General features: G+C 35.6%; 1 protein-coding gene across 8 annotated transcripts in view; it reads right to left on the reverse strand.

Annotated features, from left to right (window-relative positions):
* LOC105492523 (dipeptidyl peptidase like 10) overlaps positions 1-17,372 on the reverse strand; it is a 1,403,881-nt gene that overhangs the window by 545,078 nt on the left and 841,431 nt on the right. The window contains exon 1 of one of the 8 annotated variants that reach the window (XM_071072633.1): positions 5,332-5,351. The exons of the other annotated variants lie outside the window; for them this stretch is intronic. The gene's annotated coding sequence lies outside the window, so the exon portion shown is untranslated. Of the gene's footprint in view, positions 1-5,331; positions 5,352-17,372 lie in introns of those variants that run through there. 8 annotated transcript variants of the gene reach the window in all.

Here is a 17,372-nt window from a genome sequence, read left to right on the forward strand (position 1 = left end):
CTGGTCTCACACTCCTGGCCTCAAGCAATCCTCCCGTGTCAGCCTCCCAAAGTTCTGGGATTAAAACCATAAACCACTACACCCAGTCTTAGACAATTTTAGATTCCTTACATCAGTTAACAATCTCCCGTTCTCTTAATAGGTGCTTGGAAAGTAATTGACCAGTTAATTAAGTGGTGATGAAAGTGATCCTAATTGACTTTGTCTTTGATGACTTTCTACCATCCAACATCGGAAAGTAATCAATTCCACATGCCAGACCAACAGAACAGGTATGATCCTGGGCAGCAGCCTTAGACAAGGAACATGTTAGGAACTTGCAACATGGTCATCTGATGCTTTGGCCACACAACAAAGTTCATGTTAGATTATGACATCACAAGGAGGGGGTCTAGAAACTTAGGGACAAACATTAAATGATCCATATATGGTGCTACTTTTGCAAATGAGCCCTCCAGTAGATGGATGCATCAGTTGAAATGCTTGTGTTCAATGTCAGATCATATTAAATATTGTGATTGCCTGGAGACACATTAGTGCTATAGTCAAAACTAAACTGCGTCTGTAACCTAACTATTTACATTATATCTACCACCAACAAATTACTCATCACCCTTCAGAGAACAGTTTAGTTTACAAGACAAGGCTTACCATTATAAAGATAGTTTATCTAAGTTCAAATTCATTTTTATTTGTTTAGGTGAAAGGAGAAAAATGCTGGGCATAATAAGTAGGAAAAATGCAAGGGTTATACACCATTTTATTTGGCAAAATAAAGAAAAAGTCTTAACTATCTGATTTGCTTTTCTTCATAAGGAAGGAAAGGATACCAAAATTTGTTTTATTTAAAAAATGGTATTCCACTTGCACTTTCCTTTGGAAAACATCAATGTATTTATCTGCCATATGTACTCTGAAGAGAAATATAATCCATTTATATTGAAATAGTCTAAAAAACATGATATTAAGAGAAAATATAAGGAAAAATCATTGCAATATTGAAATTATGTATCTAGATTCAATGTGGGTATGTTTTAACAAAAATAGATTTTCTCCAACCACCTGTCTACTTTCTAAGAAACACAAGGAAGGTTCTTCAAAATATCTGTATTTCTGCTTGAAAAGATGTACTTAGGTTTTTTAACCCTAGAGTATTAACATTTTTTACATTGATGCTTAGTGTCTTTCTTAACACAATCATACCAATCACTCAAAAACTTATTCACTTTTCTTTTATCCCTTCCCTATATTTACTAGTTTCAATATGTCTTCACATAGAATCTTAATGTTTTATCAAAGAAGTTCAATAAAGTGCCTCAAAATTTAAAAAAATTGGGGTGTCCTCTTCCATCAGTTCGCATTTTGTTAAATAGCTCAAAAGTTTGAATGGTTTTTTACTTATTTTATTTTACTGATGGTGTTTATATTTTCAACTGTAAATAATACCAAATATGTAAAGGTTTGAAATAGTCCAAAGACATTTATACTGAATAATCTGAAAATATCCTAAAGAAAGTTAAAATACTTTAAAAGTTTCTATATTGCCTCATGATATTAGAGAAACAGAATTTAAGAGTTAAAACTTTAAAAGATACCCGGAATAAACTCCATCTTAAAGAAACATGCTCTTGCAACACACCTAACAAACGTTAAGCAAGCTCTGGCTTGAAAAGCATTGAGATACAGAAATTCAATTTAAATTTCCTTTAAACAATACCATTTATCATTTAACAAAATGTACTGCAGTGTGTTAAGGCTTGGAATACCACACAAGATGAAGCTTGGAATACAAATTAAAATAAGACCTGTTCCCAGTGAGCATAAAGTCTGAGGCAGAATTTTCTAGGCAACAATATAATACAAGGTTAAACAAATAAAAGTAAAAGAATAAGTCATAAAATTTTGTTATGGGAAATAAAGAAGAAAAATATTAATTTTCTTATACTGATGTAAAACATTCACTTTGCACATTCAATCAACATCCTATAAAAAAGGTGCTGGATATGCTGGGATTACATAACTATAAAAAATCTGGAGTGGAAAAGGAATCAGAGGAGTTTTTTAAAAAGTAAGTAGAAAATGTGTATAAAAATACACATGTAGGTATTTGGAAATTTCCACAAAGTGTTCATTTTTTTTTCCTTCTGGAAAAAATAATTGACAATATTTATAAGCTATAATAGATTAATAAGCATAAAAGGAACTGAGATAATTTTCAAGGCGTTTCCAAAAGAAGCAGGCAAAATCTGATTTTGCCTCCAAGAAACAAATAACTTTTGCACTATTTAAAATATTTTATAACATATTAAAGGCAGAAAAAAATTCTAAATTTTTATTAAGATCATGTTGTCTGAATAGTATGTCTGAAAAAAAATACCACAAAAAGAAAATTTAAATTCAATTTAAAGAAATAAATGCAATTATACTAAATAAAACTTTAGTCAATTGAATGTAAGAGTTTAGTATAAATAACAAATATTATGGACTACCGTCTAGTATTAGGAGAAACAATCATGGTTTCCTACAAGACATTAGTTAAGAATACCAATAAAGAAAATATAATCATGGAGATCATTTCTCATATTTAATTTGCACTTAATACTTATTCTGCCTATTGCTTCTTAAAATTGCTCATTGTTCTCACGCCATTCAGTTTCGTCATTTATCCTTCTTCTATGATTAGAGAACTCTATGCTAAGTAATTTTTTTATAACTTATTACAAGTTACACATTTTTCAAAATTTTGCTCTTTATAGGTTTATGCTGTTGACCTACATAAGGCTAAATATGCCAATTCATATTGAAATCTGAGCTATGGACCAAACGCATCAACATCAGCTGGAAGCTTGTTAGAAATGCCAAGCAAGTGTCTTTTGTTGCCCTTTTTGTTTGTTTGTTTTTCTTGTTTTTGTTTTTGAGACAGGTTCCTGCTCTGGCACTCAGGTTGGACGGCAGTGGCACAATCATGGCTCATTGTAGTCTCAACTTCCTGGGCTCATGCAATCCTCCCACTTCAGCCTCCCAAGTAGCTGGGACCACAGAAATGTACCACTGTACCTGGCTACTTTTTTTCTATATATTTTGTGTAGAGATGGGAGCTTGCATTGTTGCCTAAGCTTGGGTTTGTTTGTTTATAAGTAATTTGTTTATGAAAGAACTGGCAATTATATGAGTTGCAATTTGCATTTATCACTCCCTAATAATTACGATTATTGGTGACATACTTGGATATGGTTTGGATTTGTGGCCCCACCCAAATAACATGTTGGAGAAGGGGCCTAGTGGGATCAGTTGGAGAAGGAGTCTAGTGGATGATGGGGGCAGATTTTCCTCTTGCTCTTCTCATGATAGTGAGTGAGTTCTCACAAGATTTGACAGTTTAAAAGTGTGTGGCACGTCCCCCTTCGCTCACTCTCTCTCTTGCTCTGCCATGGTAACATGTATTTGCTTCTCCTTTGCCTTCCACCATGATGGTAAGTTTCCTGAGGCCGTCATGCTTCCTGTTAAGCCTGTGGAACTGTGAGTCAATTACACTCTTTTCTTCATAAATTACCTAGTGTCAGATAGTTATTTAGAATAATGTGAAAACGAAATAATACACACTCCTAGATGAATTAACAGTAAACTAGAAACAAAATAAGTGTGACAGCTATCCTTAATATATTGTGTGTTGTTAGTTTTAGACTTTTAGCATCATGATTTAGAGGTCTAAGATAGGACTAAGCAACTGTGATTCTGGACACATTTAGGGTTAAAAACTACAACTAAGGCTATTAAAAAAGATAAAATACAAACAAACAGATTTGATGTCAGAAAGATGGCAAATTAGAAAGCTCCAGGTCCTCATTCCCCCACAGGATCATCAAGTAAACTACTAGCGACTCACTAAAACAGCTTTTCGGGAGCTCTGGTAACCAGTCAAATTCACTCCTTTCCAACCACGTGACTGCCACAGCAAGAAAAAGCCACAGTGCAAAAGGTAGGACATTTCAGGGCATTATTTCCTGTGCTTCCCCACCTTGGAACAGTGAGTGCAGTAAAACAGAAGTAGCCCACTTTCCAGTATTTTTCTCTCAGGAAGGAAGGAGGGCAGTGGAACTTATTTTGCGAAGTTCTGACCTGTCTGTGGGCTGCCTGTGGGCTGCCGGTGGGACTGGTTTCTGTCTTGCCTCAATTGGAGCTTTCAGATGAAACCGAATATATAGTTTGAATCTCAGTTTGGAAGCCATGGAAAACTGTGATGGGTAACATAGTTTGTGAAAACTGCAAGAGTATGCTGACATGCAGAAACTGTGGGCAATACGTTATGGAAAGAGTAGTACGGAGGAACAGCCAAAATTGCAGGAAGAAGCAGGGGCGAAACTCTTAGGGATGGATGATAAAACATAGCAAAGCAGCCTTCACAATAAATAAATAAATAAATAAATAAATAAATAAATAAATAAAAGCATCCCTGTCTATGGGGCAATCGGGAGAGAACACCACACACACAGGCCCAGGCAAGACATGCCTCGAAAATGCCTGAGAAAAGCTTCAACTTTCATGCTGGGCTATTTAGAGAACGTCTCACTCCACACAGTCCACAATGACTGGAAGAAGTGTCTTATTTTTCAAACATCCAATTTTCAACGAAAGATCACAAGGCATATAAAGAAATAGGGAAATCTAGTCCTTTCAAAAAGATCAAAATAAATCTCCGGAAACCAACTTTAAAGAATCAAGACTTCATATTTACTAGAGAAAGATTTTTAAACAACTGCCTTAAACACACTCTGAGAGCTAAAGAAAAGTAATGACAAACTAAAGAAAATCAGGAAAATGGTACATAAGAAAACTGAGAATATTTAAAACGACATTGAAATTGTAGCTGGAAATTCATATTGTGATACATCTAACAGAATAGTAAAACAGGATTATCATTAATAATCCATAGTAATTCCACTTCTGGTTATATACCCAAAACAATTGAAAGCAGTGATACAAACAGATATTTGTACACCTCTGTTCAAAGACACATAATTCACAATAGCAAAATGTGGAAACAAACCAGATGACCATTGATAAATGAACAGAATAACAAAATGTGGTGTGTGTGCCTGTGTGTGTGTATATGAGTATTATTCAGCTTTGAAAATGAAGGAAATCCTGACAGTTGCTACAACAGAGATGAACTTTAAAAACACTGTGTTAAGGGGAATAAAGTCAGTCACAAACAGACAAATACTGTATCATTCCACTTAAACGAAGTCCCTTAAGTAGTCAAATACTTAGAGACAGAAGGCAGAATGGTAGCTGTTAGGGGCTGAAGAGAGGAAAAAAATGGGAAGTTACCTTTTTAATGGTTATGCAGTTTCAGTTTGATAAGATGAAAAAAGTTCTAGAGCTGGTTGGTGGTGATGGTTGCACAACAACGTGAATGTACTTAATGTCAATGAACTGTATAGTTAAAAATAATACAGTTAAAAACTGTACATTTGAAAATAACAAAAATTTACAATAAAATATATAAAATAATAACTTTATAATAGCAAAACAATATATTAAATGTGTTTAGAAAGTATTATTGTTCAAAGAGAGAAAACCACAAAATGTTATTACAGAATTTATAGGACCACTTGAAGGATGTAGAGAATCTTCAAATTCCTGTTAAGGAAAATTCAATGTGGTAAAGGTGTCCATTCTTCCTAGATTAATCTACAAATTTAAAGTAATTCCAGTGAAAATCCAAATAAAATCCTTTTTTTCTTAACTGATAAAGTGATTTTAAAATTTAGATGGAAAAATAATCATATAAAATAATAATTTTGAGATAATATCTGATGGACATCAGTTATCAAAATGTAATATAAATCTGTGCTAATGAATAATGTGTGGTATGAATAAGAACAGAAAAATATAGAAGCAAAACTATATTTCAGGGAAAAATGTTGCATGCACACAAACACATTAGTTATATTTTATAGATGGAATTTATATATGTCTTATATATGTCTATATAATTTATAGACAGAATTAATTATATTTTAATCTCTATTTTCCCAAAAGACTTTCATTCTGCAAAGAAGGACAATTAGGGTTGTGCAAAACATTCCAATGAGAAATACTGTGATCTCCATGGAGCCCAGTCAGACAGTCAATTTTTCCATCATCTTACAATATTTCTTATCAGCATTCCAATCCTTTCACTGCTGAAGCCTCCCAGGAGAACGTTTCCTTGGCTCCTGTGACACCATACTTTCCTGTTTGTTGTTTGCTAGGAACTTTTCCCATTTCTCAAAATTGTGCATTTGCCCAGACCTTGGTGCTGGCCCACATCTTTTCTTTACATGAACATTATTTCTAGTGATATCATTCAATAGCACTTTTTATATTACCCATATTTTCTATCAACCTTATATGTTAATGTTAGGAACAGAATACAAGGACAAGATATTTTTAGAAAGAGGGATAGAAATTGAAATTGACCTCTAAATAGATAGAAAGCAGTCTACTTAGAGGTACTACAGTTACATTATTCAGACAGACAATCTTCTCCCAATATATGTAACACATCCCTCATACATATCCAAGTCAGTTGCTATTTAGAGTGCCACTGCTTCTTAAAGTTGCCCATGAGATTCATGCCATTTAGTTTCCTACTTTTACTTTTTCCCATTTCTCTGATGAAAGGACTCTGTGCTAAGGAGAGTACATATTTTGATCAAGCCTTCATATTTTTCAAAATTTGGTTTCTCAGTAGGTTGCTTCTGTCTACCTATTTAGACAATGCCTTAGCTCAGTGCAATGCATGGACCAGTAGGGTCAGCATCATCTGAAAGCTTGTTGAAAATAAAAATTATTCAGCCCCATTACAGACCTTCTGAATCTCCACGGCCATGGAAGTCCTAACAGCCACTTTTAACAGGCTCTCCAGATGACTCTACTGTGTGCTGAAGTCTGGGAAACATTCCCCAAGGTCAGTGCTACTCAAAATATGGTCAGCTTCACCCCTGAGCTTATATAAATGCAAATCATTCATCCCCAACTCAGACCTAGTGAGTTCCCAGGGAGGGAAGGACTGAGCAATCTTTGTTGTAACAAGCTCTCCAGATGATTCCTGTGCACACTCAAATTGGAGAACACCTACCATGGAGATTAAGTCCTGGAGTGATACAGTTCTGAAACTGCTAAAATGAACAATCTTACACTCAGAGGAATTGGGTAAACGCATTATGAGTTAGTGGTTTCGGAACCAGTACACCTGCATTTTAATATCTAATTATCTATTTACTAGCTCTGTTACATACACGATTGATCTAATCTATTTAAGCATAATTATAAGCCTAACTAGTTTTGCCTAACACACATGATCAGGCTTATGAATCTTCCTCCATACATGTTATTTTCCAAATTATGTTCAAGTCTAAACTGAGTTCCACCTGGTCAGAGACTATTTCACACTCATTTTTGTATCCATAACACCTGGTAAAGCACATACTAAGTATTGACAAAATATTTGGACTGAAGCACTAAGCTCAGCCTTATTCCTTAAAGTTAGGAATAAGGTCTTTAATCTTGAGGGATGCATTTCAGCATTGTGAGGACTGGGGGATAACTAGCTATCTGCATCTCAAACATAGAAAAGACATCCCAGGAGTACAGTTGTTGACCCATCCTGGGAACTATAAACTGTGGTTGAAAGAGCATTAAAAGAATGTCAGTGATCTACAAACTGGAACAATAGCCCCATATTTCTGGGACTGATAAGCCTCTATGGATGAATAGGAAGCCAGACAATCATCTTTAAGCTTCATTTCAGGAGATGAGCAGGCTGCATATATAATCTTCTGCTACATTCTGCCTAAAGTTCTAGGCAAAACATAGCAGAAAGATCATATTTGCAGCCCAATCATCTAGAAGTAGTTTCTGGTTAACAGACTAGACTCTTGTCCACAAGGAGAGTAGAGAATATAGTTACTTCTCATTGCATTTGCAATGCCAAGCAAAGTTCTTGGTGCACCACGCATCCACTTATATTTATGAAACAGATGAATGTAACAAACCCAGAAACTATTTTTTGGCTTAGTATAGTATTTTTTCTTTATCATCTTGATGTTACTTTTAGAATGTCAAATATTGATTCTCAATAGCCTCTTACACTTAATTTTATATCAAAGTGTGATATAAAACTCTCTTGACAACAGATAATCTATATCTAATGTGGAATATTCATTGAAGAGCGATAGAAAATAGTAAACTTGGCAGCCTGGTCTGCCCACCTGGGCTGCCCATTAATAATTACTTGTATGATTTAAGATAAGGCTTTCATCTTCCTAGGCATAAAACGAGAACAGCAGCGTGTGTCAGCTTATGCCATGCGGCATTATCTGATGCAGCCAGCATGTCACAAACCCCACCCCCACTCATCTACTTCCTAGATATAACACAGGCTCACGCTGCTCACATAGAAAATAGAAGAGATACTTGCATACAGTTTTTATGAGGTTTCCAAGAAATAATAAATAATACAAGTGAAAACTATTTATAAACTGTTTCATCTATATTAAGTCTTATAACCACATCTCACAAATTTGAAGAATTAATAAAACTATACATAATTGTTCTTGAAGATTAACTGTTATTGAGTCAAGGAAAGTAGTTCCTCTGAAAGAGTTAGTTTTAGAACATCTGTAAACTCTTAAAGAACATGCCCCATGCACATTTTTAAAGTCTAAGTATGGTGTCAGCCTATTGCTAATGGAAGGAAGAAGGAATGCATGAAAGAAGAAAGGAAGAAAAGTAGGAAAGGAAGGAAGGACTCTAGATGAACTTACTGTCCCCAAAATAAATGACAATCTATTTGGGAAGACACATAATTTATTAAACATTAGAAGAACAAAAGAGAAAACTGTATTTAAAAAATACTCAGCACTGTGGTGCAAGATGCTAAATGTAATAGGATTCAGGGAAGAGAAATCCCTGATGATGTATGTTACAAATGCTAACGATCAAATCTATCCTGGCTGTTTCCCAGTTAAATAAGATCCGGGTCAAAAAGAGCTTAGATCTGAAAGGCAGAAGAAAGTTATCCCAGGCTGAGGAAACCCCCATTCGCCTGCTCTCTCTTCAAGATGAACAAGGCGTGTTTAATGTACTTCCTGTTCTAGTGGTTAGTTAAAGGTTGTAATTGCCCAGGAGTCAGGTAAGATGCCAAACATAGGTTAAGAAAATAGTAAAGCCATTGGCAAAACACGACTGCATGAAAAGAACAAGTGGCACTGTAGCTTCAAGCTAAGTTCAAAGCCAGCATTACTAATTTGCTCTTCATAACACCACTGACCTTTAGATGCCGCTGAGCGTCTAGGGGAAAATTTGGCAATTCACCTCATCTCCTTATCTTAACTAACTGCACTTCCTTCACCACCACCACTACCTCCCAAGCCGGAAACTTGGGTCTGATCTGGAGTTTCCTCCCTGCCTCCAGAGCAAGTACCATTTTTCCTAAGGTTCGCCAGGGGAAAAGATAGGGGCTACAAAGATGTATGCTCGTTCAGTAGATAAATATTTCACTTTCTTAGGCATCAAAACCCATACTGAAGTAGAAACAAACACATTTGATTTAGCTCAAAATTTTATTTTTCCACATATTTATTATCACTTATTAACTCTGATAAAAATCAAATGTAATAAACTTCTTTGAAAAACAATTCTGTTCATTGCAAAAAAGTTTTATTCTGCTTGAAAATAGAAGGCATAGTCACTTTTTATTTTAAGTTTAAAGATTCCATGTGTGTAGGAGAAAATTTTTCTAATACCTTCTTTACATACAGAAATCTAATATCATAAAGAGGCAGCTACAGCTAAGACATCAATTTTACAACTCTTTCTCCAAAAGAAAAAAAGCAGAAATTAATGAAATGAGGCAGAACAGGAACTAAATGTGCTTTTAATTATTTTTATTGCTTTTACCATTAAAAATGTTAATAAGTACCATATAGGCATTTAAAAAGGAAAGATATAACACATTACATTTCCACTGTAGTAATCAATATTCCTATGCTGCTTTTAATTAGAAATGTTAAGAGTATGTGTGTGTTTTAACTTCTCTACTACTCTGTGATGGTTATTAGCCATTTCTAACACATGTATACTATATATAGCCACTAAGCAATTAAGGAAAAAAGAAATTAAGCAACATTTGCATCTTTTATCTGTATCTGCAGAAAAGTAGTATTCTGGCAATTTTTCAGAAATCCCATGGACCAAGAATAATTAAACAAACTCAAGGTAAGTTACACTTTATCTGTGCAAGTATGCATTGCACTTCATTTGTGCTCTGCTTAAAGGAGGACTTTTCTGGCTGAAATTTTTGTATGGGTGAGGAAGGCAATTATTCGCCTCAAAGCCAGTCAGTGTTTCCATTCATCTACTGAAGAGAGCCTTTTTCCCCGCCTTAGTCTTTGTGAATAGAGTAGCCAGTATCTGCAGCAGTCCCTAGAATGTCCTGTCAGTACCGTTAGTTAAAAATAAGCCATCCTTCATACATTTTCAAAAGACATTTGCTCTAAAAGTTCATTTTGCGTGACTCATTCAATTACGGGTAATTTAAATATAAATTAAGAGTTTTCTTTTGTTTTGCTTTTTAAAAATATTTTCATTCTCCAAGAGAAGTGGAAAAAATCCTTCCAACCTGTGTCTGTGTTGGGAGGAGGGGTTGGGGAGGGACAGCCCATCTGCCAGGAACAGATAACCAACCTCACGCCTCTCCCTCCTGTAAAATCATTGCCACTTTGGCTGCATGAGAAACTTTGATTCATTTTGTGGTGATACTTATTAGCATCACAAAAGCATTCTGATAATTTGGTCAGGTTTAATAGTTGTCTCAAACCAACTGTAGGCTTCGCCTCCATAAACTACATAGGTGTAAGGATTCCATATTAATAGTCACAATTGGTAAGGTTAACGATGCAGTCCTAGTCATTTTTCATTTTGTTCTAGTTTTCAGAAGAGATTTTTGAAGATAAACTTAAGAACTGTTTTTCAAAGAAGGAAAGTCATAAATACCATTTTGGAAGTCCCCTTCCCCCCAAAAAGCAAAAAACAAACAGAAAGAGAGAGTACAAAACCGCAACAGTCCTTCTAGATGTAAATTTACAAAAGCTAATCCAAAAAAAAAAAAAAAAACTCAAAATTTACCTACTTGTGTATGTGAGCTGAATGTCATTCCTTTTGTTCAATGTATCCATACTGTTAATGAAGCCTGATGTGTATTAGAATTTCAATACACATTTGATAAATACATTCATTAATCTCTAAAAGCAGAAGCATATTCCCTCCTAGGTCAACCTACTAGTCAAACACATGCCCACCCACCCATGACTGCCTTTTGAACTTCTTCAGAATGATTCAGTGAGGCTCCCAAGGTGTTGCAGGAAGTCAGGGACCCCGAACGGAAGGACCGGCTGAAGCCATGGCAGAAGAACATAAATTGTGAAGATTTCATGGATAGTTATTAGTTCCCCAAATTAATACTTTTATAATTTCTTATGCCTGTATTTACTGCAATCTCTGAACATAAATTGTGAAGATTTCATGGACACTTATCACTTCCCCAATCAATACCCTTGTGATTTCCTATGTCTGTCTTTACTTTAATCTCTTAATCCCATCATCTTCGTAAACTGAGGAGGATGTATGTTGCCTCAGGCCCCTGTAATGATTGTGTTAACTGCAAAAATTGTTTGTAGAGCATCTGTGTTTGAACAATATGAAATCTGGGCACTTTGAAAACAGAACAGGATAACAGTAATGTTCAGGGAACAAGGGAGATAACGTTAAACTCTGACTGCCACTGAGCCGGACGGAACAGAGCCATATTTTTCTTCTTTCAAAAGCAAACAGGAGAAATGTTGCTGAATTCTTTTTCTCAGCAAGGAACATCCCTGAGAAAGAGAATGCGCCCCTGAGGGTAGGCCTCTAAAATGGCCGCTTTAGGGGCAGCTGTCTTTTATGGTTGAAGACAAAGGGATGAAATAAGCCCCGGTCTCCTGAAGCACTCCCAGGCTTATTAGGAAGAGGAAATTCCCGCCTAATAAACTTTGGTCAGACCGATCCTCTGCTCCCAAACCTCCCCATAAGATGTTATCAAAGACAATGCATGCCCCAAACTTCATTAGCAATTTTAATTTCGCCCCGTCCTGTGGTCCTGTGATCTTGCCCTGTCTCCATTTACTTTGTGATATTTTATTACCTTGTGAAGCATGTGATCTCTGTGACCCACACCCTATTCGCACACTCCCTCCCCTATTGAAAATCACTAATAAAAACTTGCTGGTTTTACGGCTCAGGGAGCATCACGGAACCTGCCGACATGTGATATCTCCCTCAGACACCCAGCTTTAAAATTTCTCTCTTTTGTATTATTTCCCTTTATTTCTCAGACTAGTTGACGCTTAGGGAAATAGAAAAGAATCCATGTTGAATACTGGGGGTGGGATTTCCCTCCATACCAAGGCATCCCTCCCTAGTCTGCTCATGACATTTGGCTTATCCCTAATGGTAGCACTTATCAAATTAAATCTGTTTGTCCAGTTTCAAGTGTCTTTCACAAGACTAGATCTTCAATCAATAAATATCCATTGAATTGGGTAGGAATGACTGGCAAAGTATATACCACTAACAGACTGAGTGGGTTCCTTTATAAGAAAGATATTTCTTGTGTTGTTTTTCATGTTAGAAAATCGCTTACTGTGTATCTCTTTCTTTTGACTTGGCTGTCAGGGAAGACAATAAGTATGAAAAACAAAGTGCTTCTTTATAGTCTTAGTTTGTTCCTTCAGCAAGAGCAGAGATTTACTGACATCCATGTTGATTCAGGTTGCAGTGATCAAGTATGAACTTTTACAGGATCACCCAGGGTTTATGACTCCAACGTAACTTTCCTTTGCCTCTTTCTCCATCATTCTCTCCCATTTAAAAAAAATCATTTTGTAATACCCATGCTGCCTGTCCTTCCACTTACAGGATACATTACTGTAATGAAGCTCTATGTTACTAAATCACACAGTTTCTGAACAACTAAACGTAATTTCTTTTCTTTATTCTTTCCTTACCAGAAGCTCACCTACACCACATGATGGTGTAATAGTGAATAAAAGAAAGCACTGCCTTCACAGAGTTGAATCACAGAAAAAGAACTGTTCCCAGACAACAGAGAAAGGCACTGCCTATGTCACGATTAATTAAATACACCTGTAGAAGCTGTGCAACAACTGGAAGAAGGTGTAAACACCACCATTGCCCTCCCAACTCTTGCCCCCTCTGATTCCCATGACACGTGAGTCTCTATGAAGAAATGAATGGATAAGGAAACATTAGGTTAATACTACTAAATACCTTAATCATAAAACTGATTTTTTTCTTTCCTGATTTCACGTTCACTCAGCAACTTCTGGATGTTCATTTAGCTTTTCTGAAATACCTGCCAACAGGGACAAAAGGGCCTGACCACACTGACCCACATCCTGCCAGCTGCAAGGCCATTTTTCTTTTCTTTATCAATTTATCCTTTGGCACTGTGGCTTACTTGCTAGTCTTTGTGCCCTTGGTTAATGTGAATCTGTACCCTAGAGATGGAACCATTTAATGTGCTTATAAACATCAAAGTTTCTGTGCCCCAAACCTGAGTGCCAGGGCTCGTACCTTGGTGAATCCATCAAAATAAATGAAATGTTATGAGAAATGTGGGCAGCCAGCCAGTTGGCTTCACTGAGAGATAGCCTGACCTTGGCTTTCACCTGTCTTTCAAATTGCCACAACAGACACATTTCAAGGATTCAGTCACCATCTTCAGTAGGGTCTTTAGCAATAACACATCCTAATACACCACGGGACAATGCTCAGATCCTCAGTAAAAGTTAAGTGTTTCAATTGGATAGCCATGTGCTAAGTATTACAGTTAATTATTTTTGGTAAACCAATAGCATCATCAATAACAACAACAATAATAATAGGCTATATTTGTGATGTACTGAGAGTATGCTCCCAGATTTAAACACATACCACGTTGGAGGAAACAGCAGCATGGCAAGGATTTCATAAGCGGCAGAATAAATTCCAAGTCTGTTCACAGATTATCTATTTTACCTGAACATTTGATGCGTGGAAGTGTTCTATCTAATGCATAAGTTAAAATATGGTGTTTTAAGGTAAGCATTGATTCAGTATGGAGAACTGAGAAAAGGGTATGTGGCATGTTTTAAAGACAAAAATTTAGATACCAAGAATATTTCAAAAGTAGTTTTTCTTGAGTTTCTAGGCTTCTCTGGTACTATTCAGCAGGAAAGTATAAACAATGCTGTTCTAAAATAAAATCAGAAGAGTTTAGACAATGCATTATAAATAAAAATGACAAGGAGAAAACATAATTGGTTTTATATGTAGTTATGTAGCTTTATAAATATATGAAGTCTACTATAAGGATGTTACTGAAGGGATTCATTCCTATAGAGATGAAGTTTAGCTGGATATAGGCTTAAATAGCACTAATGAAAATTAGACTAGTCACCACTGCACATAATGAAGGACTGGATACATATATGGCATTATCTAAATGGAATAATTTTTTACCAGAAATATTTTAGAACAAGACCTGCTATTACCTGTATTGGATATTTTAAGAAAGTTATATTAGAACACAAATGTTTGACCTGAATGACTGCTTAAAATACTTTCCATTTCTGAGTCTCTCTGATTATGTAAACTTATAGGAAAGGCAATCAATTTTCCTAGGTTTAAGCTTGGGAGAACATAGTCTAAACTATGTAATAGATTTTTAGGGAGCAGATGGTAGCACAGTGCTATAGATCTGTGACATCCAGTAGCCACCCGAGCCTTGGTATTGATGAATGTGTTGAAAAGTAATGAGTCTACAATGAGGATCTGGTCAGTGACCACTCCATGTCATAAAAGACCAGTTCTGAAATGCTCATGGATATATAATTCCCAAAAGTTTCCCAGTGGCAGTTATTTCATTCTTAGTGATAAACGGGCTTAGGCATCAAGACATCCATCATTCAAATAAAGGTAGTGGTGAAAAAACTGTGTGAATAAATTAAATGTTGATACACTGGGCATATAAATTGTTTTTGAAGACAAGTAACGTGATATCAGTATCTAGCAGAACTGTGCTTCATTCAATATTTAAAGATGAAAAACAAAACACACCATTAATTTACTAGCTATTGGAAATTTGTGGTGGGGAAAATTCAATATGTTATGTTGGTTAGTAAAGCTTAAAGTTAGAATTTTTATGTCTTCAAATTTAATAACATTCTGTTAATGACCTTGAGTATTTAGTCTGGGAAACAGGGAAGAAGTAGTATGTAAGAATGAAGCAGAGGTGGGATACCATGGCTCATGCCAGTAATCTGAGCACTTTGGGAGGTCAAGACAGGAGAATTGCTTGAGCACAGGAGCTCAAGATCAGCCTGGGAAACATAGGGAGACCTCTGTCTCTCCAAAAAATAAGAAATTAGCCAGGCATGGCAGCACATACCTGTAATCCCAGCTACCCTGGAGGCTTGGATGAATCTCTTGAGTCTAGGAGGTCGAGGCTGCAGTGAGCTGTAGTCGCACCATTGCACTCCAGACTGGGCAAGAGAGCAAGACCCTGCCTCAGAAAAATAATAAACATGGGGACAAAGCCTGATTCCTGTGGTCCCATGACAAATTCTAGCCCATTCTTTGTATACAAGAGGTAGAAAGATGAGTAGATTAGCAGGGATTACCATGCCTCAGAGACTGTCAAAATGATTTACCTTATCTCTGTTTTAAGATAAGACAGAAATATTCTTTGTTAGCCAAAAAAAAAGAATGCCCTTCACAAGCAATGCTAGAGTGTTAGAGAATTCAGAGAAAATCTTGTTACAAGTGCATGATTATTGAGGCACCATGATTTATAGAGAAAAATGAAGTGTTTTGCCCCAAATTATATAGTGTGTCACCTTAGAAAGATGCTAACTAATATTAACATCTGTGTCAGCAATATTTTGGGATTAAGACAATCATCCCCACTTAAAGTTTATTTTCTATTTGGTTCTCATCCCTGTCTTAGTTTCCATCCTCAATACATACTTCAATCTGTAGTCTCAAATGATTCAGCAATATTGTAGCTGATCCTTACCTTAAGGCATGGTATGCCCAGAAGCAGGGAGTATAAATATGAAATATTGCTACTGCTTATCTGACTTGCAGTAGATCAGTGTCATGTGACTCAAGGACATTTTCTGCCAAGGATTTTCATACTATAATTCCTTTTGTATCAAAAGTGTATCAAAATTGAATACTTTTGTAAAATAAATGGTTTATCTAATCCAGGATTATGACAAGGTCAGAGGAGCATTAGCAACTTTAAAGGGGTGACATTGTTTCTATAATTCATGAATTTAACAAAATGCTTTTTTACAATAATTTCATTTTCAGATAGTATTACCTGAATAGCAGTGAGCCAAGATTGTGCCACTGCACTCCCGCCTGGGCGACAGAGCAAGACACTGTCTCAAAAAAAAAAAAAAAAAAAAAAAGAATTTTCTCACCTTGTCTCGGGTAGCTTTCCTTTTTTAAAGAACATTTCATTATGAAAATGTTCAAATATAAAGAAAAGTTGAGAGAAGAGTGCAGTGAACAGCCATGTTCCTAGTGTTAGATTCTAGAATTAATATTTTGTTATATTTACTTAATCACATATCTACCTGCCTATTTATCCACATATGTATACCTCTATCATCCATTGATCCACCTTTAATCTACCCATCAATTAATCCATCTTAATTTTGGACACATTTCAAGGTAACTTGAACATTTCAAGCTAACTTATAATTTCACATGCATTTCAAGACCTCAGTATACTTCACTCATAAACACCAAGAGATATAACATTTACTAGATTTCACTCTTTGTTATAATTTTAAAAATATAATTTACATGTCACTTGCCTGCTTTTTAATAAAATAATTTGCTTTCTTTTCCTTGTTTATTTGTTTAAATTCCTTATAGATTCTAGATATTAGTCCTTTGTTGGATGTATAGTTTGCAAACGTTTTCTCCCATTCTGTAGGTTGTCTGTTTACTCTTTTGATTATTTCTTTGACTGTGCAGAAGTTTTTTAGTTAATTAGGTCCCATTGACTTATTTTTATTTTTGTTGAATTTGCTTTTGGGGCCTTAGTCATAAATTCTTTGCCTAGGTCAATATCCAGAAGAGTTTCTCCTAGGTTTTATTCTAGAATTTGTAAGGTTTCAGGTCTTAGATTTAAGCATTTAATCGATCTTGGGTTAATGTTAATACGGTGAGAGATAGGGATCTAGTTTTGTTCTTCTACCTGTGACTATCCA

This window comes from Macaca nemestrina, chromosome 11, assembly GCF_043159975.1.
Source record: "Macaca nemestrina isolate mMacNem1 chromosome 11, mMacNem.hap1, whole genome shotgun sequence".
Classification (NCBI taxonomy): domain Eukaryota; kingdom Metazoa; phylum Chordata; class Mammalia; order Primates; family Cercopithecidae; genus Macaca; species Macaca nemestrina.